The 26,187-nt window shown below is 36.6% G+C and overlaps 1 protein-coding gene across 20 annotated transcripts in view; it reads left to right on the top strand.

The window, feature by feature from the left end:
• Positions 1 to 26,187, top strand: part of ATP2B2 (ATPase plasma membrane Ca2+ transporting 2) — a 310,402-nt gene that overhangs the window by 66,427 nt on the left and 217,788 nt on the right. For 18 of the 20 annotated variants that reach the window (XM_032447213.2, XM_085517024.1, XM_032447212.2 and 15 more), the window contains exon 2: positions 5,649 to 5,700. The exons of the other annotated variants lie outside the window; for them this stretch is intronic. The gene's annotated coding sequence lies outside the window, so the exon portion shown is untranslated. The remainder of the gene's footprint in view (positions 1 to 5,648; positions 5,701 to 26,187) is intronic. 20 annotated transcript variants of the gene reach the window in all.

Genomic DNA, 26,187 nt, shown 5'->3' with positions numbered 1-26,187 from the left:
AAGCAACATGCAGCTCCTCCATCTGATTCCCTTTTCATGTGCAGTTAGCCGTGTGGAAGCTGGCTACTGTGCTGTTTGCGGGCTGAACGCCAGCTCAACACACGGCATTGCCAAGAAACCTTACATGCCTGAGAAATGTGTGATTTCTCGCTGGGAATGCCTGAAAACCCGCATTTTTGTTAGGTCTTCAATAGCATTCTAAGAAAAAAAAATATTTTTTCAACTTATTTCTGAAAATATAAAATCCAAATGGTGGTTTTTGAGACTTCATTAGAAATCTCATTTGTTGAATTTTTAGGTTCTCAGTGTCTAGAGATGTTTCATTGGATCTCTGAACTGATCTGGGAAAGCAATGTGCTGTTAAATTCACATGTAGAATTGTCATTGTATGGAATATTTGCATATGTAACTTGTGGGCTGAGGTCTGTATGTTTCTTAGCTGTTGAAAGTTTTTTTTTCTTTCTTTTTTCTTTTTTTCTTTTTTTTTTTTTAAAAAAAAGAAATCATTCAGACACCTTTAAAATATTGGTGATACAAATAAATGAAAAAACATCACCCAATTCCTTCTTTCCTGAGTAAAGTTTCCATTGAGAAAGCAGCTCTGGGATACTCAGCATTACTATTATGAGGTCTTAAGCCACTTCTGTATTAGTCACAGCATGGCCAATTCCAGTTGTGCTTTGGACATAACAAAGTAACATCAGATGTATGCAGGACAGCTCTTCTGTCTTTTAATTTCAAACAGTTTAGGCCACTAATGATATTAAAGCAACTGTGAAGACACTGATCTCAGACCTGCAGATAAAATGAATGGTGTTATTTTAAGTAATACATCTGTAATTTTTGCACCCAGTGGAAAATCATTGTTATCAGTTTGGTGTGTACAACCCTCTTCTAGCTTTGAGAATGACTCAGAGTGCCTAGAATTTCACCTTGATATTTATGTCAGTTACCTCCCTAATAGAAAACTCCAGGTTTGTATGTTTGGAAGTACTTGCGTGCTTTGGGGCAATGTTTCAATCTCATACTTCTAGCTCAGTCCTGTTGGAGACAAGAACAACCTCTTTAGAATAGCAGCCTTGGTTCGTTGGAATGAGGAAACACAGCACTTGCTGATTTTTCAGTTCTTCACCTGATGAGAGATGACAGTAGATGCACCACAGCTACTGAGAGGCCTTACTGCCTGTCTTTTTGACATATTGAGCTAACACACAGGCTGTCAGCTTTATTTTGTAGTGCTGTAATTACTTGTATCTTATCTTTCTCCAGGAATTGAGTGTATTTCACATTGTAAGCTAAACTTGGGATAATAACATATTTATGGAAGATGGAAAAAATTGAAGGTGTAGTAGAGGTCTGTACCATTGGGTGGAAGGGGCAGAATTTGCCTGATAATAACTATTTTGTTAAAAAACAAAGAAACCAAAACCAGTGTATCTTTCTCCTATGATAATCTGTTCCCTTGATATCAGTGTAGCTTGTCTTTCCTGTTGTCTTTCCTGGCCTCCAGATGTGATTTCAGTACCAGCTTCAATTGCTCATGCAGTGTTTTGGAATTCTTGCTCATGCATTACCCTGGTACTTCATATTGTACTGCTTACAGCATCTACTGCAGGAAAATGGGACTTTTAAACTTATTTTTATTTTTACCATTTACCTTGTTTAGTGTGCTATTCATTCAATATTTAAGTGTCAGTAATAGCTGCCCTAGGAGACAAGGGCCAACTGGAGTGTGTGTTTTGGGGTCTGTTCTACCATGTGGGATGAAAGCAGGAGTTGTCAGGAAATCTCTCCTCCTGGGGATATTGCTCATATAGGTGACTGTTTTATTTATCTCTTCTTTCTTTTATATTAATAAAAGCATTAATCTTGATTCCAAGTCTTCATTCATGATTACTTCAACAAATTCAACTTATTTTCTTGCTCTTAAGAGATGTTATTGTTTGCTGTACAGCAGTGTTGTTCTAAGCAACTCAGAGACTGAGTGGAAAGAAATTCAGTGATGCTGCAGCGAATGTAATTTACTGGAACTTGTTGTAAATTGGAAAATACAAGGCAGCTCTGACCCAAGCTACTGCATCAATTTTGGCTGTGTACAGTATTATGCAAAATACTGATGTCATCTATTGAACTTAAAGCTTCTGTCTCTACCAGCATACTTTCTCTTATTTAGTAATGCATAATATATATATTTCTAGGCTGATCTTCATGGATTTGTGCATCAAAATAATAATTTTTCATTACAGCCTTTGTAATTAGCATTTAAGCTATGTCATATGAACAATGTGTGCATTTCTGTCCATTGCCTGCAAAGGAGTCAATCAAATCAAGGACATAATGGAAAATCTTAACTATCAGATGGCAGGGGTACACATATTGAGTAGTGGAAAATCCTGCAAGTGGAAAGAGCTCTTTTTAGGTGTTGGAATAATTGTATGTTGCTTGAAGCACACGATGAGAATAGTTTAAACAGTTATTAAAGAATATTGCCAGATCTTATCACTGCAGTCATGCATACAGATCAGCGATCCCCGTGCAGCACTACAAAATGTGTGAATGAGGTGCACTTACTAAAAATAAACCTATTGAGTGCTGTTCAGAAATTGCCACAGAATGCTAAATGCATACAGACTTAGCAATACAAAAGCATCTCCAAGACTGAGTTCAAGAATGTGTGTAACTGCAACGTTACAAGTGAGCTTAAGAGACCAGAAATACTTGCAGATGATCTGTTTGCCTGAACCTTCATCGTTGTTTAAAAAGCAAACAAAAAAAACCACCTTGAACTTGCATGCAGTTGAAAATGGATGAAAATGGTGTTGAGATGAAGTTAGTGCTGGGTGTGGTACAGTGGATGAACAAGCATAGCAGATGCGTTGAGCCTCATAAAAAGGCAGCATGCAGTATTTTACAGGTTTTACTTGGCATAAGGAATCTGCAACTGTTATGAGTCCCACAACCAGTCTCTTAACATCCTCAGCTTACTTCATTAAAATTGGAGCCTTGGTGGCTCTTCTCTTGTATTGTGTGTAAGCAACAGTATTGGGTCAGTGTACAAGTAAGGTTCCTGGGTCAGTAAGGTTTTTGGGATTGCCTTAGCTGGAATAGGTTGTAACAGCTGTATCTTAATCTGTAAAGATGCTTAAGCAGTCCAAAATATAGAGAAGTGACTGTAAAAAGAAATAAAAATTTATGTCTCTTCAAGACATCTGGCAATAAGTGAACATCCAAGAGCAAACTGAAATGAGGAGAAAGTCTTTTTCCCTTCTCTCCTATAAGAAATTGTTCTTTTGAAGTTTATCTTTGTCACCTCAGCTTTGTTTTGTTGGACTTGCAGTTCTTTAGGATCTTGACTAAATTGGAAGTTGCATCACTTTCTTAATAGATAAACCTTCAGTTAGACCTAGAAAGATAAAACCCTTCCCTCATCAGAATGTCCGTAAAACCAATATACTTCTTTTTACATCAAATTATTTGAATACCAATTTCTATATGGTTATTCATTTCTTCAGCTAAGTGTTGAAAAATGCATGATTGCTAGCATTCTCTATTTCTGCTCCAGCAGGGGCTTGAGCTGTTGGGGGAAAAATATGAAGCACAAAGGGTTTTGTTTAACAATAAACTTCCTATGAAACTAACTTTTCTCATGAGTGACTTGCTTTCTAAGAGTGAACGTAGGGAGTTAAGAGCACTCTGCATGACCTTTAGCAGCTATGGGTTTCCAAAACTCTGGAAATGCCAGATAAAAGTGTAAAGAAATATTGATCCAATGGAGCCTTACATAATCCCTGATGAAAGTAAGAATGCATTTTAAAACTTGCATCGATTACTCAGGGATTTATAGCATGAGCCACGATTTGTTATCTTTCCCATGCTGAGAACGCTGTGTGGACAAAGCCAAAGAAATGACACTGAAAACTCTGTTGAGGCATTTATTTGAATTTATCCCCCAGTATCTGAGCATTTATTGTCTTTGGAATTTATACTCAAAGCCACATAAATGAAAGTACTTTACCAGCGAGCTAAATAGGAAGCAGGAGGATTAATGGCTCAGCTGTACCATAGGCAGAAAGATACTTTTTGCAACCTAGGCCTCAAACTACGAGCACTGAAGCGTGCTGTTGGCAAAACAGAGCTGAGAGTTTCTATTGCTATGATGACTGCATCTGTGCTGCTTTGAGTCCTGAGCTGGGATTCTTCTCCTTTATTGGTCACTCAGTTTACTTTGCATCATCATCTCTGCTAAAATTGTTTAGGCTTGCAATGCTTTCAAGTTACTGCATTGAGGTATTTTCCCCTAATACATCTGCATTTTTGATTCATGCTTGATTTGTGGAGTTATCTTTTAACTGAGGGAGCTGCTCTGTTTTTGTTTAGCTTCAGTAATCTGTAAACAATTGGAAAACTATGAGGTTTTAAATTTTCAGCCGTTTTCTTTTATTTCCCTAATGGAAAACTTTGTAATAAATGCAAAAGTGCTGTTAATGGCCTATGTGGTTGAATAAGATTCTTGACTTGGAGCTACTGCAAGTACTTCCTTTTGTATGGGATGCAACAAAGATATCTTGACAACTTGTAATTAGATTCTGTAGCTGCTGTGCCAGGTGTGTCAGCCTTTTTGTTGGCCAGATTTCAATTTCATTAATGATGAAACCTACTGCCCCAGCTGAGCCTTGACTCTCTCATAAGTTCCGTCATCCTTTCAGTTTCCAACTTCCAGCATGAACTTGAGTGGTGTTCAGTGGTACTTGTGGAACTGAGTACTCGCATCCTGGCTGTGAATGGCATATTTAGTTTGTGTATCATTTTCTATTGTTCCAATGGTGCTTTAAAAAAAGCTGTAAAAGGAAATTGGTACTGAATGTTTTTTGTTTTTTTTTTTTTGAAACTGTTCCAAGGCTGTCATCATGTGTAACTCTGTGTAAGCCTCATGGCTCAGTGAAATAATTATCTGATTAGTGAGAAGATGGTCTGTTTAAGAAGACTGTGTGCTTATCAAAGGATGTCTTAATGCAAATATAATACGCGTGTACTGTTGAGTCTGTGTTTACTTAAAATCATCTCTGGTTGTTTTTAAATAGCCTCTTTCTTGAAAACACTCTCATCCTGTCGTGAAGTTTGTAAACCAGAGATATCTAAATGTTTGTTGTGATGTAATTCTTGGAATAAACATCTGCTTTCATATCCTATAAAAATAATTGAGTTAAACTTTGTTGTATTTTGATTCACTCTCATATTTCTTTACTGGATCTTTATCCCTTCAAAATAATTAATTCTTAAGGATAAGCCTAGGTTATCTACTCTGTTTAAGACTTAGAAAAACCCAGTGCTGCTGCAGGATAAATTATAAAAGGCAACAAGTAGTGGCTGTTACTCATGTCTCTTAAGCATTTGGTTATGTTTTCTTTAGGTAGACAAATTAACTCTTCAGTTATATTGGATTTCTTTAAACTCACTTTCTAGCCAGTGCGCTGGAGAAATAATATAAAAGGTTAATTTCATTGCTTATTTAATAAAACTATTTGGATTTAAATTAAATCAGGTGGCTTTAAATGTTTGGACTGTATTATCTGGGTTCTGTGTTCACTGTATCCAAACATAATTTACATTTCCAAAAACTGAATCTATTTATTCTTTGTTTTTATTAGGGCCTGCATGCTGTGACACAAAAACTGCATCAAGCTGTGCACTATGTTCATGGTAAGCCTTATTTCATCTTGTAGTTACACACAGTGTAATTCCAGGGGTTTTGATGTTATTTGTCATTCTGTCATTTGAAATTATCATAAGCACACTCATGCTGCTGTAGTCTTTATTCATTTTACAAAGTGAGTGTCAAATTTCCTGTTTCAAACTACATTCAGTGCAAAATTAGTTTTTAAAACCTATACAGAATTTGATAATGGTCTCAAATTTGCAATGTAAAATAAGTAAAATAATACTTGACAACGCACATGGCACAGGACAGGAAAGTACTGCAGTGCTGCCCTTATTTATGACTGGCCCCTAAATGACAAGAAGAGGTAAAAAGTAACCGAAGACCCAAGCTGAGATGCAGCAATTCCTGTTTTGTCCAGGCTTTGTGTCTTTATCTATGCTAAGTAATTCTCCATGGCTGCCAATTGCTCAGCACGTCTTAAATTAACTCAGTTAAAAATATTTCATAAACTCATTTTATATAGGCAAAATAAGCCTCTTTGCTCCTCCAAAGCATCATACATTTTCTTCTGTTATATTTCTCCTCTAGATATTAGCAAATTATCACTTTTATTATGAATGTAACTTGAAAATAAACCATCTTCTGAAATTAAGTTTGACGTTTATCGAATGGTTTCCAAATAAGTCCAGTTCTTTTATGAGCTGCTATCTAGAAAATACCTTATGTATTTCTGCTTTCACTAGCGCATATTTTTTAATTCATGATTTTTCTTCTTTTTATTGGAACAAGAATGAATGTTCGTGTGGTCCCCATCCCCTCTCTTGCAATATGCTCTTTTACCTGCTGAGGGATGACTGTGCTAATCAGTGACCTCTAAATCTGGAACCAGTAGTTAGTAAATGGCTTTCCCTAGTGGATGCGATTAGAGATACAAGGGGAGTGTCCAAAGCCTTAAGGGATGTCTTCTTTTAATCTTCTTCCATAGTTCACTTATTTTTAGTCAGTAAATTAAAAATATATATACCTCATTAAACTGCCAAGGTAACCAATAGACATGCTAAGTTTTCTCTTGGTATTTCAGAGTTGCATTTATAGATGTACCACTTCTTCCTGCACTAAAACATGTGATCCTAGCATATTCAGTGGCTTCATAATAAGCATGCTTACCTGTGGGAATAGTTTGTGTTGCAGGGCCTTGAGTAGGCAGCAGGTCTACGTGCATATTTGCAGACCATGACCAACAACAAGCCCTCTCTTGATTAGGTGTTACATTTAACTGCTCACTGCTCTTGAAGGAGAATTAATGCAAGAACAAAAGCTCAATGTTTCCCTAGTGCCAAAATGCCAGACTTTGTGTTGTACACTTCTCCCTCATTCCAGAAACGGAGTCTTTTCCATGTAATATGTTCATTCCTTTTGGTTTTCTGTACAAAACAGTGATTTTTAGAGCACTTCTACTGTTCTGTTGGTGCTTGCTGGAGGTTTGGAAAGTGTGTGTGTATCTTAGCACCGACTCTGTAAATTTAATTAATCTGGGAGCCCCAGAAAGATGGTTAATGACTCTATTAATAAACTTCATGTATATTCTCTGTTTTAAAATAGCAGTGATATGTGCACTAAGGTATAATAAAAGTGTCTTACTCTAGAGACCATCTAGCAAGTAATCAGTCAAGCACTGTAGATGTTCTCTGAAGTATGAGATTCGTGATTTTTCTTTACTCAGTGACTGAATAAGGCTCTGAGCCTGTCAGTGCTTAGCTAAGGTATTTTTACAACAAAGTAAACGAAATCATTGTCATCTCAAATATCTAGTGGTTCAATTTCACTAACTTAAATTGTTTTTACGAGTTATGCAAATCTGAGAGTATTATTCTCAGATTAATTTTTATAAAAACATACCAAGGCTAGCATAAAAACCAAGATAAACAAAGCTATAACTTCTCTAGTTTTGATGGCAAAACTCATTTAATGCTGTCCAATCTTTTTGTAATGGCTTAGAGAGGGAGAAAATGATGATTAAAAACAACTATTGAAATATTCTGCACATAAAATGCTTTTCAGTGGAAAGGAATTGCAAATCTACTGACAAAACTACTTAGTCAGAACTGTTTGAAGCTTATTTCTGATTTCTATTCCCAATAAAGAATTAAGATGAAATAACAAATGTAGAGATCAATTAGTGCTGTACTAGCTTTAAAAAGGAAAATCCATTTCTTGTTCTTGCTTTCAAAAGTACTGCAGGACAACTCTGTAGTCCGTACTGTAATTTCAAAAAATATTTCTCTTGTAATTAGAACCTGTGCAAATTAAGTGCTTATCTTTTCTGAATCGGAGATAAATGATATACCTGGGCACTTATTCTTTATATTATCTAAAACACGTCCCATAGGGGCTCTGCTGAACTTTTTATAAGTAGTTTATTTATTTTATGTAAATAGGAGTCATAAGTGCTGCAGTGATGGGGACTTTGCACTGCTGTTGATCATAACTGAATTACTCTACTGACTTGTAGATCAAGCCAGTGAAAGATGCACAGAAGGCTGACTTAGCTTATGAAATCAGCTAGGTAGAGCAATTAATAAGAGAACTTAACTTGAGTGGTGTGTGATTTTCTTCAGTTTTCTTTTTGCTTGAAGATATTTCATGTGAAGCAGCGTTCAGTGGGGCAGTCTCCTTGTTGTCTCCTTGTCATCTGTGTGTCTTGGTCTTGGAGAGTGTCAGCAATGGTTCTGAGCTTCACCAAGAATGTCATACACCTTTCAGAGATCTGCTGACCTTCACAATGTACAGAGTGGTGTCCTGCTGTTCTGTGACCTATAACTTTGGCTTTTAGAAACCAAATTAACAAGACCCCAAAACAGTACGGGGAAAATAGGAGATCTTCCCTGAAAATCTTTCTCCAGATAGTGCAGTAGGAGCTGTCAAGGTGTCTTTAGAACAGTGCTGTTAACAAGTTCATTTCATTTTTAAGTAAGTTTATTTGCCTGGTGCTGTTAATAGCAGTCCTTAATTGAGCAGTTAGCCATAGTACCTTGAAGTAAGAACAAACCATTAGTAACAACTGATTATTAACTGGCAGTAGTTTATTAGCCTATAAAAATGTAGTCAATTATTGTGCTTGTTAAACTACGTTCTGGGTTGTAGAATTGAACTGATGGTGTTACATGGGATTTCATTTTGTGCTTGTTAAATACAGGTTAGATCTGCTTAAATCCATGCAGAATGAAAAAGTCCCAGACCAGCTCCTTCTCTCCTCCTCTTAGTTGCTCCATGGAGACAGGGGCTGTGCTGGTCTTACATGAAGCGCACCATGTGCTCCTGGTGAGGCTACTGGGTTTTGTGTACATGTGCATTATGTGACTGTGCATAAACCAGTATTTCTAACTCCTGTGCAAAGGCATAGAGGAGCTTTAAGCTGCCCCTGCGTCATGGCATGGAGAAGGTTGCCTGATGTAGTCCACTGTGAAAATGAGAATGCAGTGTACATTTATTACTCCTTAGAAATTACCAAAGAGATCTGTTTCTAAAAGAGGGGCAACTCAAATCGGAATCATTACATCTTGACTGCTTGAATGCTTCTCTTGTATAATGAAACCTGTATGAACAAAATACTACTTTGGTATTGAGGAGATGCTTCTAATTTTACTCACCTGCTAATCTGTATTTAATCTGTACTTAGCCACACGTTACTGGAGGCAAGTGAAAGCGTTAAATGTGCCTAACTTGCAAAACTGGTATTTCTTTCTTAATTAATTAGCACAAATCAATTACTTTCTATCTTTAGATGTAATTTTCCTGTCTCTCACTGAAGGAAAAAATTGTGCAAAGTGTACTTTTTTTTTTCCCCTGTGCCGTTTTGCTTTAAACATCACTGGTATTTGTCAAGTTTGTTGCTGCCAAATTGGACCAAGGCCCTGTAGCATTGCCACTGAATGTGGCCAAGTGATTTGTCTCCTAACATGACCTTTGCAATCACCCTTTCCTTCTCTTCTATTGGCCAAATCAATTCTTTTTTCACACTTGCAATGAATCCTAAAACACATCTGAAAAAGAGAGTTGAATTACGACTCCATATTCCCAAACTGCAAATAAAACCCCAACACCTTGCTATCCAGATTTGGCAATGTGTGTTTTGTACTCTCAGAGCTTAGACGATTGCTGTGATGTGTTGATCTTGAAAGTGATTTTTGATGTTCTTTCTGCTGCATAGCAGTTTTATTCTTACAAGATAAAACGTGTTTACAGCACTTTCGTAGTATGAATCTCTGCCCTCATGTTCTCACCCAGCTCCACGCATTGAAATGCTCTGCAGTAGTCTGCAGTGTGCACCACTCATTGCAGTGCCAGTGCCCAGAATATAAGGATAGACAGATTAATGCAGAAGTAGGAGTGAAGGATTCATATGTGCAAGAGAGAATTATGAGTGCTTCCTTCAGCATCAGCACAGCTGAGAGTGAGACCTTTCTTAGGATTTTATCCCATGTATCTGAATACTGAAATACCATCTCATGAGGAACATAAATGTAGATGTTTTATGTAAGTTTTGAAATGGAAATCATTGTTTGTTCCATCAACTCAACTCTGTATTATAGTTAACTTGCATGTTGTGGAATTTCCTTAAAAAAAAAAAAACAACCAAAAACAACATATAATACAATATACAACACAATAACTAGTCAAGGTTCTTGTAGGTTGATACTGGTGTTTGCCTTCAGAAGAGTAAGAACAGCTCTAAAAGATGATGCCTCGTGTGCAAGCTGCATTTTCTTCTGTATTTATATCAATCTGGTCTCTCATGTATCTAACAAATTTCAGTCACTTGACATGCTTTTTTGACTTGCTGAAAATGGGAAATCTTCAGTTCTAACTCATATAGGAAAACCTGCTAAAAGGAGACTGTAAATAGCAGTATTAATTTTCCCCAGCAGTATTTCTTATGAAATTGTGTTGGTGAAAACGCTGTGATCATATTTTAGATATCAATGTGATTTCATGGTGTTTGGATATGATCAGATATTAGACTGCTTCTTTTCCTTGATCCCTTTCCTTGTTGGAGGGATTTAGTAAACGTGACCAAAGTTATTTTTGTAGTAAAATGAATGTAGAATCTTTTTGAGTCTTTGCTTGGTCTCTTGGGACCAACTCTTAAGATGCCCCAGTGCAAGGGGAAGGAATGACAGATGACTTGTAAAGCCGCATGCTGCAACTCAGTAATCTGTGCCTTGTAAAAACCTGCAGTACAGAACTTATGGGGGCAATTTTTGCTTTGTGTAGATTTGAATTAGTTGATTCTTTGTCACTCTGCCAAACATAACCTGAATGAGTACACTGTAGTGTATTTCACTGTTAGAATATTGTAGCTAATCCTGTATTTCTTGTGGTGGTGCAGGGTCTGAAACCACCAGCAGGACACAACCTCAGCTCATAAATGACAAATATTACTGCTCATTACTGGCTTGGTGCCCCAGCAGCAGTGACACAATGATACTGTGGGCTGCCTGAGCCCTGCTTGGGGACCTCTGTGTGCAGATCGGTGTGGAGAATGGGCAGTTCTTCTGGTTACAGGCTCAGAAACATATCAGGTATCCCAGTCTTTCCCTATGGATGTGGAAATCCACTCACTGAGTGCTGAGGGCCATAGGAGTAGAGAGGAAAATTGTCTCACTCTATAATTGTGTTTGTCATTCTTTTTGTTAGCTTTCTATCAATATTCTGCTGTGGCTTCTTTTTTTTTTTTTAATTTTTTTTTTTTTATTTTTAAACCAACCATCAATCTATGTGATAACAGGGAAAAGGGCTTAGTCAGTAATAGTAGTCAGGAGCTATAAGCCGGCTCACGCTCAGTTCCTGCAGGACATGTGCCATTATTTGGGACTTCATGGAATAGTTATGCCAAATTTCATATTGAAAGTATTAGTTAAGTATTCATAAACTCACTTTTACAACAGCTGATACCACAGCTGTGTGTGTCACATAACTGCACCTTTTATCCTGGACTCTTCCTTGTTGTTTAGGGGTTGGGTAGCTGGATGGTTTTTTCCCCTCTATGATGTGCATTATTTTTCTTTATGAACTTTGTTGTCGTGGATGAAAAGCTGTGCTCAGTAAAAAGAAAGCAGAATGAAATCCTTTTTTTTTTCTAGTGATCTGGGCTTTATGACCTGAATACCTCTATTTTTTTTATTTATTTATTTTTTTAAACTTACTGTTTTCTATCAAGTAAGAATATTTTTACATTTGCTTAAACACTACATCAATATTTCCAGCAAAATAGTTCTTTTCCTCAAATTTCCTTTTTAATAAAATACAGCCTCTTTGAACTTCACAGACCTCACCATCTGTTACTCAATTTTCACTCCATAAAATTTTGCTGACATCTGTTTTAATAAAAAATATTTTTATAGTCATGGAGAAATTTAGTTCAAACTCAATATTATACTACTCTTATATGCCAAACAGAAAATATGAAAATAATGAAGAGGAACACATGGGAGGAGAACGCATCAAACTGCAGCTTTGCTGCCTGGGGCATGCGGTGACTCTGGCCGTGATGTCCTGTTGTGCAGCACGTGGTGCTCTGCAGCCATTGCTGGGCTTGGCTTGGAAAAGCCAGAGCAGACTTAGTCAGGTTTAGAGGGCTGATCCTCACTCTTCATGCTGCAGTCCCAGTCACGCTTTCTGCCTTGGCCCCTTTACCTGGGTGAGGCTCCTGGCCCGTGGGAGCAGCTGTGTGCTATGGAGATTCCCCCTCCTGCACATGGGGACACCAGCAATGCCATGTGGGAGGCAGCTGCCCCTTCCCATGCATCTGCCTTTCTGCCTCCCTTGTCCGCTGGGGTGACACGTCCTCTGGTTTCATTTTTTTTTCCTGTCAAGCACACATAACGCTGAAGTTTCTGAGTGCTGTAACGGGCACTATAATAGATGTAGAGATAATTACTACCAAGGTCTTATTTTTAATCCTTTTTTTTTTTTTTTTTCCTATAGGAAATGAGGCATATGCAGTTTTTGTCTGACAGTCTGTTTGTTTGGCTGTCTTTCAAGCCGCATTAGGAGATTTGATTGGCATTGTGGTCAGACAGACCCTCCCCATCCCTCACATGGCATTAGAAATAAACAGAATTTACAAACAATATTTTACAGTATTTAATAGTATGTTGCTTTTATCATGCGTCTTGTTTACCTTCATCTTGTATCATTTAAATTGACCCACTTTGTGCTTGCCAGGGCCTGCTATACCGCATAGTGTTGATTTTGAAGAAGTTTCAAAGAGTTGGGGCTTTGTTATTACTTTCTCTGTTGCTGCTGGGCTCTCGTATACACACGCTTACAGGATGATGTTTCTGTCTGCAGATCTGCATTGCTTTGCTTACAGTCTGAATTGATGCTTACAATTGAGTAATACATTTAGAAAATTGTTTTTAAGTTGATTATTCAGCAGAATAGGCTGATTATCTTGAACTGACTTACAGGGCTGTGCTTCTTACAATTTTCAGACCAAGTCCCTCTTCCTCATGTTCATAAATTATGTAGCTATTATTCAACTGAAATGGCTGCATCACATTTTAAAACAGTATTTTTCCTCTTCCTTGAAACAATGAAGTTAAGCTTTTTCTTTTTTTTTAAGGGTTAGGTAGAAAACAATTGAATTGAAATAAGAGTACAGTTTTGTGTATCTCAGAGCCCTTCCCTAATTCTTCAGCCTTGCTGTCTATCTGCCTTGAAGTTTTCTTTGTTCAGAAAGATTTTCTAAGGTGTACTTCAAAGAAGAATGTCTGGAAGCCTTTTTAGTTTGTGTGAAGTCTTCAGTTTATTTGGAAGGAATTCCTTTCAGCATTTCTCTTCAGAAAACAAAGGCCAGAACCTTTCAGAATCCTTAAAAAGAGATTTAAAGGAGAGCTGAAAAAACTGCATTTCTTTAGGATTTTGTAGTAGTAGATTAAAAGGGAAAGGCTTTCTTTTTTGTTTGTATTTTCTATTCTTTTATTTACTGAATGTGTGGATTTTCTATGCTGATGAACATGCCATGCAAATTTAACCTTTGAATTTATTTTTTTTGCTAGATGTTGAATATGCTGTTTGTTTTGTGGCCAACGGAATTAGATTTCCATCACTTTTGCTTATGATATCAGTAAACTAAAGAAGAACAGAGTGTTTGTTGCAGACATGAATGATGTATGTTGCTCTCCCAAAGATCTGAGCTAAAATAACAGCAATGGATTGTTTCCTTGCATTGATGTGAATGTTTGGTGCAAGTGAAAATGATAACGCTGCAGTGAAGCAATGCTTTTTAATCTCCATGGCTCAGGATGAATATTAGAGTGTTATATCACTTGTCAATCCCATCTAAGCAGTGCTGTATGTCACAGAGGAAAAAAAAAAACCCTTGTAATTCTTACTTGACTAGTCGTGTTTTTTGCTGACATCTTGAGCAAAGCAACTTGAGCTGAAACATGACAGGAAAATGTACTGAGCATGATTATAAGCTTGATTTTCATTGGATGAAGAACCAAAAGAATAACCTTTACCAACGACTCTGTTCTCTGTCCAGTTATAAGATCATTGCTACGGATAGTCTTCTGATGCAGCCTGAGATAGTAAGTTATGGAACATGACTGATTCTTGTCTTAGGTAGGAAATGCTTCCAAAATTGTTCGTTGCCAGCTGGGAAGAGTAAGCAGATATGGGCAACTCAGAATGTTTCAATCATAATAATTAAAATTGATTTATTTTAGAATGGTTGGAGGAAGATAGTGAGCAGAAGGAAGAATGTAAGTCAGCGATCTTGACTGTAAAAGCATTTAACTGAGGAAGATAAGTCCCATTTCCTTAGTATATGGTCTGTCAGAATGGAAAGTTACGTTATGAATTAGAACCTAATTAGAAGTTAGAAATTAACTGGGGGAATAAAATGGCCTATTATTAATGTTGAAAATGTGCTACTGAGGTGCCCTGGGAAATCAAAACTTCATTGTTGATTTGTTAGTGAATTGCTGCAGTTAGGAAAGTCTTTTTCATTGGGAGTATCCTCCTGGCACAGCAGAGTTTTCCATGTAACAGTACATTTTCAAAGTTCTAATTTTCAGATATTCAAAACAGACACTTTAGCAATTGTTTCCCTAATTTAACTCGTTATTCCTGCTTTTCAGTCTTGGTCTCTTTATAATTTTCTCCTCTGCGTTTTGTTTTTCTTCAGTCCTTTTCCTTACTACACTGTATTTTCCTTTCCCTTTTTTTAATTGCCGTTTTTAACCTCGGTGAGTACTTAATTTAAAACAAAAAGTGTAACAGTCTGCTTTATATTGATGTGTTCAGTGAAGAAGTCCATTCAGTGTGCTATATTAATGCAGGGAGGTATGGTGTGGGAAAAGTAGTGTACTGTGTGCTAGTGCTGTGAATGCTCTTATTGCCCAGTGCCCCTTATGGCCAGGCCATAAATTCTGGTCTTTCGATAGTAATTTGGTTTGAGTTTCATAAACCAAAAGTAACTGCTGTTTCACTGATAGAGAGTCCGTCTTCCTAAAATGGTGCAGGTTTTGATGGTGCACTGCCCACGTGTTTCTTTTGTATGCCTATACCCAAATGTGGTACATCAGGGCCTTGTTCAGCAGCAGTCTTAGAACTGATTTCTTTGAAGATTCCTCCTTGTTGGAAAAAGAGCTGCTTGTTGCAGGAGCAGGAGTTATTTCATAGTCTGTCCCATCATTTCAAGAAGAAATCCTCATAAGTTCATTTTCCAAAAGCTGCCAAGCCTTTAGTTTGTAGCCATGTCACTTCCTGTGCGTTGTTTAAGGTTATTTTTCAAATCAAAGTTCATCTTTGCAACCCAATTCTTTATATTACAATTGTTTTCCCAATTTCCGTCGCTCTTCCAGGTCAGCGCTGTATCCTCTCTTCTGTATATCTTGTGACTGTTCTACATGCTTCAGCTGTGAGCAGTGATGCTTGATAGATTCACACTTAAGTTCAGAACCACCTGCAGTTGATGTCCCTGCCTTTTTTTCACTGCTTCTCTGTCCACCAATAGAGGTATTTGATCAAGTCTTATTGAGGTAGTTACACTATATATTAATGCAACTTTCTGCAGAAGAAAATCAAACATAACCCTCTTGTGATAGACTGTAGTTTTGGAATTATAATATAGTTTGAATGTTTCTAAAGTGAAATGACCTGTCCGTAAATGTTTTAGAAGCAGAAATTAATGTCTTCAAGTTTTCAGTTTGCAAATTTCAGCAAAATGTAGCACTCTAAATCTATATGGTGCTTCCTTTGTTGATCTGTTGCTGTTTGAAGAGCCACATGAGAAGCTAAGTGGTTAAAAAGGGAAGACAGAATAAGAAAGAGAAACAAAGAAGCTACAGAAATGCCCTTTCTTGGCCTAACTTTGGTTTATTTATATAACAAAGATGTTTGCAGAGCACTCTGATTTCTTTTTTAATCTTCCCCCAGTTTTATTCCCATCCTTTTCTTGTCAGACTTGAAACAAACCAGGGAATAGTTTAAGATACAAAAATGTTCTTCAGATAAGTTAACGTTATAGAAAAACGCAGCGTTAAATATGAAGTCAAAAGTATATGCAGAAATATTAAGCATCCTTTTCCTTTATAAAGTTAACAGAAGTCGAAGTTTAATGGGAGTTATTCACTTTACATTTAAGTATGAAAGAGAATGGGTACAGTTTTATTTTTTTTTCCTATAAGTGAAGACTTCATGGGATTATAATGTCATATTTCTTGATAATACATAAGTGCTTTCACTCCTACACGTACTTTCACAAAATGTAAATGCAGTGAGTCACATTCCAAGTAAGAGAGCACTGGGAGTTCGGGAGATTATTTTGCTTTCTGCAGCAAAAGCCATTACTTAGTATTGAATCCGAAAACTTTTAAATAATTAAAGTTACAAAAGTATTGCAATAATTATAGTAAATACTGTGAATAAACTACTCAGTTGATATCTAAATTTAGTGTATGCAGAGAATTAATAGACACTTTTGTTTTCTACTTGTACAATAATTTTAATTAGCAGCAATTACATCAAATTTCATTAATCTGAAGTAAATTGCTTCTTTCATCGTTTTTAATCTACATATAGCAAGGCTTCAAATGAAAGTGGAATGATTAAAGATTTACTTACATTGTGTAGGAAGAGCTAGGGATGGGTTAAGAAACCCTTTCATGTAGATGGGTTACCAGATGGCAGACTTCTCAGACTTCGCTTGTTTGCATCATTTTTCCTCCAAAGCATTTAGTACTGCTGCTTTTCAAGCCAGGATGCTCTATCAAATGAACCACTGATAAACCCTCCTTGTAAATCATATTTGTGGTGCTAGTATTGGCTTGATATATTTTATCATCTGATTCAAGAAAATATCTGACCAAAATATGCTCTTGCAGATGTATGCAAAGTAAGGATTGCTGCTGAAATCTTTAAAACATATTTCTAATTATGTACATAGTTGTAACTATGATAACTATATCAGTTCGCACTTTTTTCTTTTCCTTTTACACTCGACAAATTTCCCTTTGCACAAAACAATTTTTTTTTTGGCAGAAATGGTTGAAAATATGGTCTGAGGACAATGGATTTCCTTTATAGCTTCCTTCTTTAAGTGCCTTATGACTCAGCCTTAGATAATTAATGAAAAAGCAGTGTTTTGTTCCAGGACAAATCCATCCATATGAAAAATGAATGTAAAATGGCAAGTTAGGATACTTGGAATTCTGTTTTATGATCTGAATGATTTCAGAAAAATAAATAGGTTATCCAGAAGGAAGTGGACAAAGTAGCTGGCTTTCTGCGACCAGTAATGGTTACAGATAGAAAATGGTAACAAAAAATAATCCTCAGGAATCAAAACGTGAAGTGTGATGGGCCAAATGTATTGGCCGCCACTCTTAAAGTATAAGAGAATGTTGCATTTGTCATTTCCATCTTGAATCAACACTTCCACGTTCTTGAATGGGGGTTGGCAAGTAAGACAGTGTTTGTCAGCAATTGTTGAAGGGAACTAATAATTCTTATTACCTCTATGACCCTGGATTCACTTTTCTGGTGGGTCTGCTGTGCTGTGGCAGAGCTCACCTGAAATCATTGCAGTCCCCCAGGAGTCCCCATTGCACACATCCTTGATGTTCTGCAGAGTAAGACCAAGCTGTGTCCAGCATGCATAGAACATGAATGACAGCTTTTGCTTGTGTATAGCAATCTTTAGTATGAGTAACTATATTTGGTGAATATTTCTACTTGTGCCTAGGCTATTTAGACAACAAGAAGAGATTTTCAAATAAAAACTTTCATTTTTTTAATGGAAATGTCAGTGCTGCTGCGTCTTTTCCCTCTGTAAGCACCTGACAAATACAGGTATCCATGGTTGCTTGGAATTAAATTCTTTTGAGGAGCCTGCATGTACCAGTATTACATTTAAGTTTCAAGTGCTGGTAGTTCTTACATAGAAAGCTCACCATTAAGTGTTTGCAAGTATCACTAAATTGGTTCTAAAATGAGATTTTTAAAATAACAAGCATGACTTTCATTTTGATTTGTTCTATTTTTTTGTGTTTGTGATTCTTGAACACAATGTGAACAGAAGAGAAACCAAACCAGAAACAGCTTTATCCATGATTTATTCTGGAAAGTAAGGGGCTTCATTTTTCTTAGAATGAAGCTGAAATTTTCAGCAGTTCCCCTTTGCATCTCTTTGCAGGTTACGCTGCCTCAGCCCTATTGGATCTTATCCATATGAAGTTTCTAAAATTAGGATCTGCAAATTCTCAACTGTCAAGTACTGCTTAGCTTATAACAGCTTTGAAAGTGTGGACTTGAGTCCACTTGTTTTTAAAATAGGATAGCCTGTTTCACTGAGGGAGACTGCAGATACCAATGGTAGAGTGACACATAGCTGCATTTTGACTCAAGTTTTCTTTTGCTTGTATGCCATCCAGTATTTGCCTTAGCTACTCTATTCTGGACATAATGCATGTGTTTAAGCTCATGCTCATTCTCACCTGCTCTGAAACAAAATTTACTGTTAAGTGCAAGAATAATTCAGATTAGAATCTGTGAGTTAAAAAGAAGTATATAAGTGATGGTTAACAGTGTTTTCCCTAAATTATTATTCCTGGGCCTCAAGTATAACATGTTAATTTTGCATTTTATCAAGATGTGGGAATTCTTGTGCTTTGACTCCACAGTCAGAAAAGTATAAATGTGATATGGTGATGCAGAAGTGATACCTAGGAGCTAGATTTGTATTCACTTTATATTACAGGACAGCATTGATCCTTAGAATATATAACATGAATATAACATTATATATATGTATAACATTAAGTGTTAAGCACGTTATGGTCTAACAAGATATTGTGCACTATAAAACCTGCTCTCCATCTTAAAGAAGTCACATGTTCTTCTAGCCGGGCTTTCTCCCATGCCTGGAAATTATCTCCTCCATTTATGTGCTGTAGCTGATAGAAATGAATTCAGAATTAGTGAAAGCTACTGTTGTCTTCTGGTATAATCGTTGCCTGGCTATAAATAGAAGATTCTACTTTTGCATTTACTTTTGCTACCGCAGGATGAACAGCTATTGTAGTATAGTTTGGTTTTTGAGTGGATAATTAACTAAAATCTGAGTATGCCAGTTGACAGTCAATTAATTAAAGTAACCTTCAGTCAGTAAACAGGTGTGTATTTAAGTGCTGATATCCAAAGTAATGATAAATGGGAAAGGGTGCAAATTGACTACTTACTTCATATCCTAATTAACATCACACTTTACATGACAAGCCATAACTCAAGAAGATACAAGTATGGATGACATTATTATAGAATCATCAAGCTTCCATTGGTAGGAACTTGATATGTATGTAGAAGCTTGCTGAGATGTACTATTAATGTGTCATTGCAAGGTGAATGATGGTAGATACCCTTTGTGTTGTGTACCTCATGTCCCTGAGTGCTTTTTGATATTGTAGTGAATTTTACTGGGTTTCATACTATAACAAAACATTTCATCTTTTAGTTACTTAATAAAAATAATATTACTGTTATCTACTAGTAGCTGAAAAGTTGGTTGCATGGCATTTAGTTTTTGTTTTCTCTTAGTCAAACATATTCCGTAGCAAATTAGCTTTCAGATCTTTAGGCCATTGTGCCAAAACAAATATTTAAGTTGATGGTTTTTATTCTTACTTTTCTTCCTGCTTGGCTGTCAAAGTATTTCTTTGTGAAATAGTAAATATTAAAATATTTTTTTTTTAAGATTTGTTTTATTCTGTATTCTCTGTTGTGTTTGGTATCTTCTATGATAGGAGATTAAGGAGACTTTCTGTATTCAGTTTACAGGTGTGAGGATGGAGGTTAAATGTGTCCACAAATGAAAATTTCGGAAGCTTTTATGTGCTGTAATTTAATGCCATCTTAATTACCTCTATTTTAATAACATTTAAAAGAAGCTCTACAACACTGAGAATAGCGGACTACTTAAATAAGGACTTTTTTCATGATGTGAGTTTTTCTTAATAATTTTTTTATAAAGTTCCCTTGAGCTTTTTGCAGTCATTTTGTGTTGGTGTATGCTGTGCTGGTAACTCAGGTTAACTTTAACTTCCAACTCCCACCTTGAGTTGTTAATGGTATGCTGCTTTCATTTATTCATAAATGAAGCAAAATCTGCATATCAAGCATCTTTTTTGGACCAACTGAAAATACTTGAGGCTTTTCTCATTTCTTGATATGAAATATTTATGTGAACTTTATCATATTGCCAGTAAAACTTGATTATTTGTGTCTATCACAGTACTGCACTCCAAATGGCTCAAATTTATAATGAAATGAAGATATTTTTTGAAAGATGAAGGCTGTGTATCACTGAGTTTAATAAATGAGCATGGAGTACCTTCAGTTTTAGGGCTTAATTGCCAACAATGAGTGTATTTACTTTAAAATTCCTAGTCAGTAAAAGGGAAGTCATAAGAATTCGCTCCAAATTTGCTCAGCTTTCATAATGCAGGTCAAGTCTCTGCAGCTGTGCTTTGGCCTAGTGGATTGCTTAGCTGCTAACTGCGTTATGTGCTTACCTGGGCATGGAGGGTGAAAGAAAGCAAGAGATGAAGTTATTTTTGTTTGTGGAAGTTCCTCCTAGTAATTCAGGTGAGGACTCAGCTCTCCATTAGCACTGTCCCTTATAATCAGCTCAATGAGTGCCAAGTGAACTTGGCTGTATTTGGAAAGATTACTGGGAAAATTCCAGGCACTCTCAAAATCATTATAATCAACTTGTGAGATAGTTGTAATTAGAAATTGGAGCCTTTTGCAGGAATTAAAGGGAGTCTGAATTGAGAGCACAGCATTCACTGGGAGGAGTACCCGTTCTGAATCTCATCCTTTGTTTAAGACCAGAAATCTTGGGCTGTTTTCATTACTCTGATGGATGACATGTAGAGGTTTCTTAATGAGAGCTCTTTGAATTTTGTGGTCAAGGTTAACCTTGCAAGTTTTTTGTAGTCCTTTCCTTTAGACTTTAGAGGAGAAATAAGGAAAACGTATTTCAGAATGATGGAGGACAGATCTTTAAAAATGTAGAACTCCACAGTTTGTATTTAGAAATACATTGATGCTTCTCTTTCTGAATCAACAGAGTTGTTAGAAAATGGCGTACTTTTTACACCGGGGTTGTTCCAGTGAGTCTGAGGACATGAGAATAAACTAGTTAACATTTTAAAAAATGATACTATTGCAGAACGGGTATGGTACATTTTAGCTCTTAACAGTCATTGTTGTCAGGAGAAGTCCCATTTGGAAAAATAACTTCTATTTTTAAGAAAGGGAGAAAGGAAGATATGGGAAACAACAGGTTGGTGAGCCTCTCCCTGTGCATAGGAAGATCATGGAGTAGATCCTCCTGGGAGTTACATTAAAGCACATGTGAAATGAGGTGATGTGAGACAGCCAGCATGGCTTCACCAAGGGCAGGTTGTGCCTGACCCATCTGATAGCCTTCTGTGATGGAATGATGCATTGATGGACAAAGGAAGGGCAACTGATGTTGGTGTCTGTCTTGGGATCAAAGGACTTGGGTGTCCTGGCAGACAGAAAGTTTTGCGTGAACCGGTGTGTATTGGCAGAGAGGTGGCAGGAGATTGAGGGAAGACGATTGTGTACTTCTGCTCTGCGCTTGTGACGCCTCATCTACATTACTGCATCTAGGTCTGGAGTCCCCAGCACAAAAGAGATGCTGGAGTGGGTCCAGAGGATGCTACATTCTTTACATTCTTTACTCAGTGAAGCACTGGCACAGGCTTCCTAGAAAGGTTGTGGATACCCCATCCCTGGAGGCATCCGAGGCCAGGCTGGAAAGGGGCCCTGGACAACCTCATCTGGTGGATGGCAACCTTACCCATGGCAGGGGTTGTTAATTAAGTGATTGGTAAGGTCTCTACCAACCCAAACCATTCTGTGATCAAACCGTAATTATAAATCCCCATTATATACTTGTCTTTGTTAGTTTTATATCTCTTATTACTAGGGACTGTTTATAGATAAACATCTATTTTATATTTTTTCATTGCTTGTCTTAATTGCTGGTTCTGTGCATTGATTCTAAGAGAGACCTTTTTGACTGGGTGTTAAATGTCTGTGACAGAGATCTTGCTGTAGTGTGGTTTCTTGTATGTTCACATTATGGAGCAAGAGATGAATCAACCATACTCCTACAATCACTGACACCTCATGTTCTTGTTCCTATATTTCATGAAGATCTGTGTAGATTTCTCAAGTCTGTTGAGGTTAAAGTTACCTTCCTGAAAGGAAGGAGATGCACTTCATTACTGTATATACCGTATGCTATTTTTTTTTTTTCATAACTCTTGAGTATATGTGGGTGAAGATATTTGTCTCTACTTTTCTGTTGAGCCCCTTGTGTTTGTTGAGAAATAATATCTATAAACTACATGCCTTTCAATAAATCTTTATCTGACTAATTCTGGATTTTAATATATACACATATAGATGGAAATCATGAGAATCCTAAACTGAAGAACTTGATTATCTTCACACTTCTGCTTAAAAATCAGTTTTGCAATTGTGTGCCTACTCAAACCTCCTCAGGAATGTTCTCACCCTGATTCCCATCCTACTCTGTTGGTGATGACCTCTTTTCGTTTAGGGAGAGGACAAATGGAGGCGTTTTACTTTACAGTATAGAAATAAAATTATTATTATTTTTTAAATTATCTTAGCTGTTTCTTGGGATATGCACTGAAATGAAATAAATGATTCCATCATGTTTGGTCTTTTGTAGGTGCAGACTTATCAACAGTAGGATCAACAGAAGTGATCAATCTAACTCTAAAGTCAGTATTACACAACCATTATTGCCTGAGGTGATAACAGTCTCTGCAGGACATGCAGTGTGAACAAGTGTAAGAACAGTAGCACTAGGGAGCAAAGCTGATCCCTCCTACTTACTTTACTATCAATAAAACCAAATAATTTATCCTACATTTGTATCTACTTCAGTCTGAATTTCAGGTTGGGGGTAGATGAGTTGCTGTGAATGTTTGCAATGTTTTAGTGACGGTATTTCTAGAAATGTTGTGTTAGCACATAATGAAAGGTGTATGCAGAGCTGTGAATTTGAAAATCATGGAGCTTTGTCATCTAGATGATAATAATAAATTTAAACCATTTTTGTATTTCTTAAATGTAAGCGAAAAACAAAGATATATTTGATTCTTCTTGTTTAATGCTTGCTACATTTTCTCATTGGATATGGCAATGGATCACAGTTTAAAGATCCTGAATTCAGATTGGCTTGTGAACTTATTTTAGTAACTGTTGATAAATAATCTCATGTGCCAATAGCTCAGATTATTTGATTTGTGGAAAAGAAAGATCATTCCATAATTAAAGACTGGTGATATTTTTATCATATCATCACAACTTCATGAAAACTATGGCTTTCAGCAGCAAAATATGAACTGTTAGCACATCAGAGAGCATACCTAGTATGCATCATAGTGCTAGATTTGCTGCTGCATAATCATATACTATTTTGCCATCAATGCCTCTGAGCTACTGAAATCCTGACCACCTGGTAAAGAAGCTAATCAGGACAGGAATTTAGGATTAAGGATTAGTCTAAATGTTTTTGCTTTTCCACGGAAGCATATCTTTTAATTTTAAAATGGCAGCAGCCTTTTCAATAACAGAGCTCTTTTAAATCCACAAGGAACAACCTTACTTCATCTTGCTACTTTTCTATCAGAACTGATGGGCAATTAGGAAAAAGAGTGAGTAGAAGTAGGTATAGAAGAAGAGCACAGGATGCAAGAGGCATAGATTGCTCAGCTTGGGCAGTCAAACACAGGCAGTACCCGGAAAAGCCTTGTTTCCTTTTCTTTAATGTTACTTCTTCATTGAAATTTTCAAACTTTCTGAGGAGAAAGACAGTTTCTAGTTATTGTTATTTTCTTTAGAGATTCCTGCAGAGATTTACGGAATCTCACTGTTGAGACTTCTTTTTATCAATCTCTCCCCTTGGTGTGCTAGGCATCAACTATCCTTTCTATCTTCAGCTTCCCATCTGTTACCAGAAAATGGTGAGTGTGAGGAAAGCTGCCTTGGAAAGTAGGGTAGCTTCCCTCACGCTGAGGTGCTGTGAAGGCCTGACAGGTTCATTGTGGCCATTTGCCTTCTTTGTCCTCATTGGTAATATAAAACAAAAGTAGATTATTTTTGTCTTGTGGAAAAAAGAAACCCATGTGTAGATAAAGAGATTGTTTTAATTGAGTTTTCTTGGCTTATAACAAATCCAGTTCATTGAGATTTCTGTTGCATATGTATGATTTCTTGCTAAGTTTCCAGAGGGAACAGAATCCCACAAAGAGAAATGTTGAGAAGTGATTCATTCCTGAAACCTAGATTGCTTTCCTAGCTTAGTGTGTGCTTATAACTGGGGTAGGCAGAGGGAGAAGATGGAATGAGAGAGGAGGAGCTGCAAAGGTTTGGCAGCTGTTCTGCTCAAAGACATTCAAATGAAATCTGTGTGACTTTGCATTCATTCCTCTCTTTCCCTGTAATTCAGTAATTCTTCAGTAATTCTTGACTCCTTTGGACAGTTTTAGTTTATTTGGCAGGCAGGTAGAGAGAAAACACACACAAAAGAAACACGGAGTTCCTGCCAGCAGTGAAAATGGATGGTGGGGCCAAAGGAGAAGAAAACAGCTCTAAGAGAAAGTGCTCTTCCTTGTTCAATACCAAAAACCTGCTTGGAAATAAGACCTTATGAAGTCACTAATTAGCAAAGGATACTGTGTTTTAAGCTTGCATTTTATCAGACAGCAGTGATGCAAGCAGGGCTTTGTTATCTCAGCTACTTGGAAGGGTTTTTGCTTGATTTCTTCCTGCTTTTGGTTGTATAAACACTCTATGTTTGTAATTCATAGTTCCTTAAGAAAAGTTTCTTCTCAAATGTTTTTCATTACCGGCATTTTCCCCTGGCTTGAACTTTAAACTTATTTTTATGTAATTTATTTGAATTTATTTATTAATCTGTTGGAGTAGTATGGAATGATGGGTATCCTGAGGAGCTGGGATGAAAGGTGTGTAGTTTCCTAATAGTTTTACAATTTTCTTGACAATATGTGAAGTTTTAACTCATGTTTATTCTTGCCTTGAAAACTGAGCTCTTTTTTATAACCTGTGTTTCTTCTATCATTCCAGATTTCTTTACTTTTCTATACATATTCTGTAGAGTATGGGCTGGCCTTTAGTTGTAAAACGTTGTTAAGCATGCAGATTTTGTTTTAATTATCTTAGTGTTTTTAGCTATCAGACTGCAACTTTTCCTAATTTTATAGTATCCAATTATAATTTTCAATTGCAGTAGAAGGAAATATTTGCTAATTGTCATAAAACACTGAGCTGTGAAACCTTGATGTTCTTCATTTATTTCTGAGATGTTTAGTAACTTTAAGCAAAACTGATGTTATTTGTTTTTGTATGTAAATTGTTTAAACTCATTATATGGCTTAATGGAAAAACAACAACGACAACAACAAAACAAGAGCTAAGGCTTGTATTAATGGATTCCTTATTTTTTTTATTTACTTAAAGAAACAGAGCTGTATTTTTTGTGTTCATATTCCTGGTACATTGCCAATAGCTTTATATTGTCCATTCTTCAATTCCTTCTTTTATAGCTGATGGTGCTTTTCTGTTTTTGGTTGCATTCCATTATGTTATTAATCACATAAGTGTATTTACCTGCATTTCCTTTACATGTTTATCAAAACTTCAGTTTTCTATATCTTGGTACCTTCTGACACCCCATACATTTTCCAAATGGTATCATGTAATGGGTTCTTTAAAGCTCACTATTGTATACAAGTTCAAAATGCTGCCTGTTCCTTGGCAAGCTCATGCTTTTTCTGCATCGTTCCATCTTTTCTCCATTACACCATCCTGATACTTTGTTTTGGTTCTAGTTTAGTGCTTTGTGTTGGTAAGGCACTGCCTGAAACCTT

This window comes from Coturnix japonica, chromosome 15 (assembly GCF_054131305.1).
Source record: "Coturnix japonica strain WE chromosome 15, WE-NBRP24, whole genome shotgun sequence".
Taxonomy (NCBI): Eukaryota; Metazoa; Chordata; class Aves; order Galliformes; family Phasianidae; genus Coturnix; species Coturnix japonica.
This window is presented reverse-complemented; position numbering and strand designations above follow the sequence as displayed.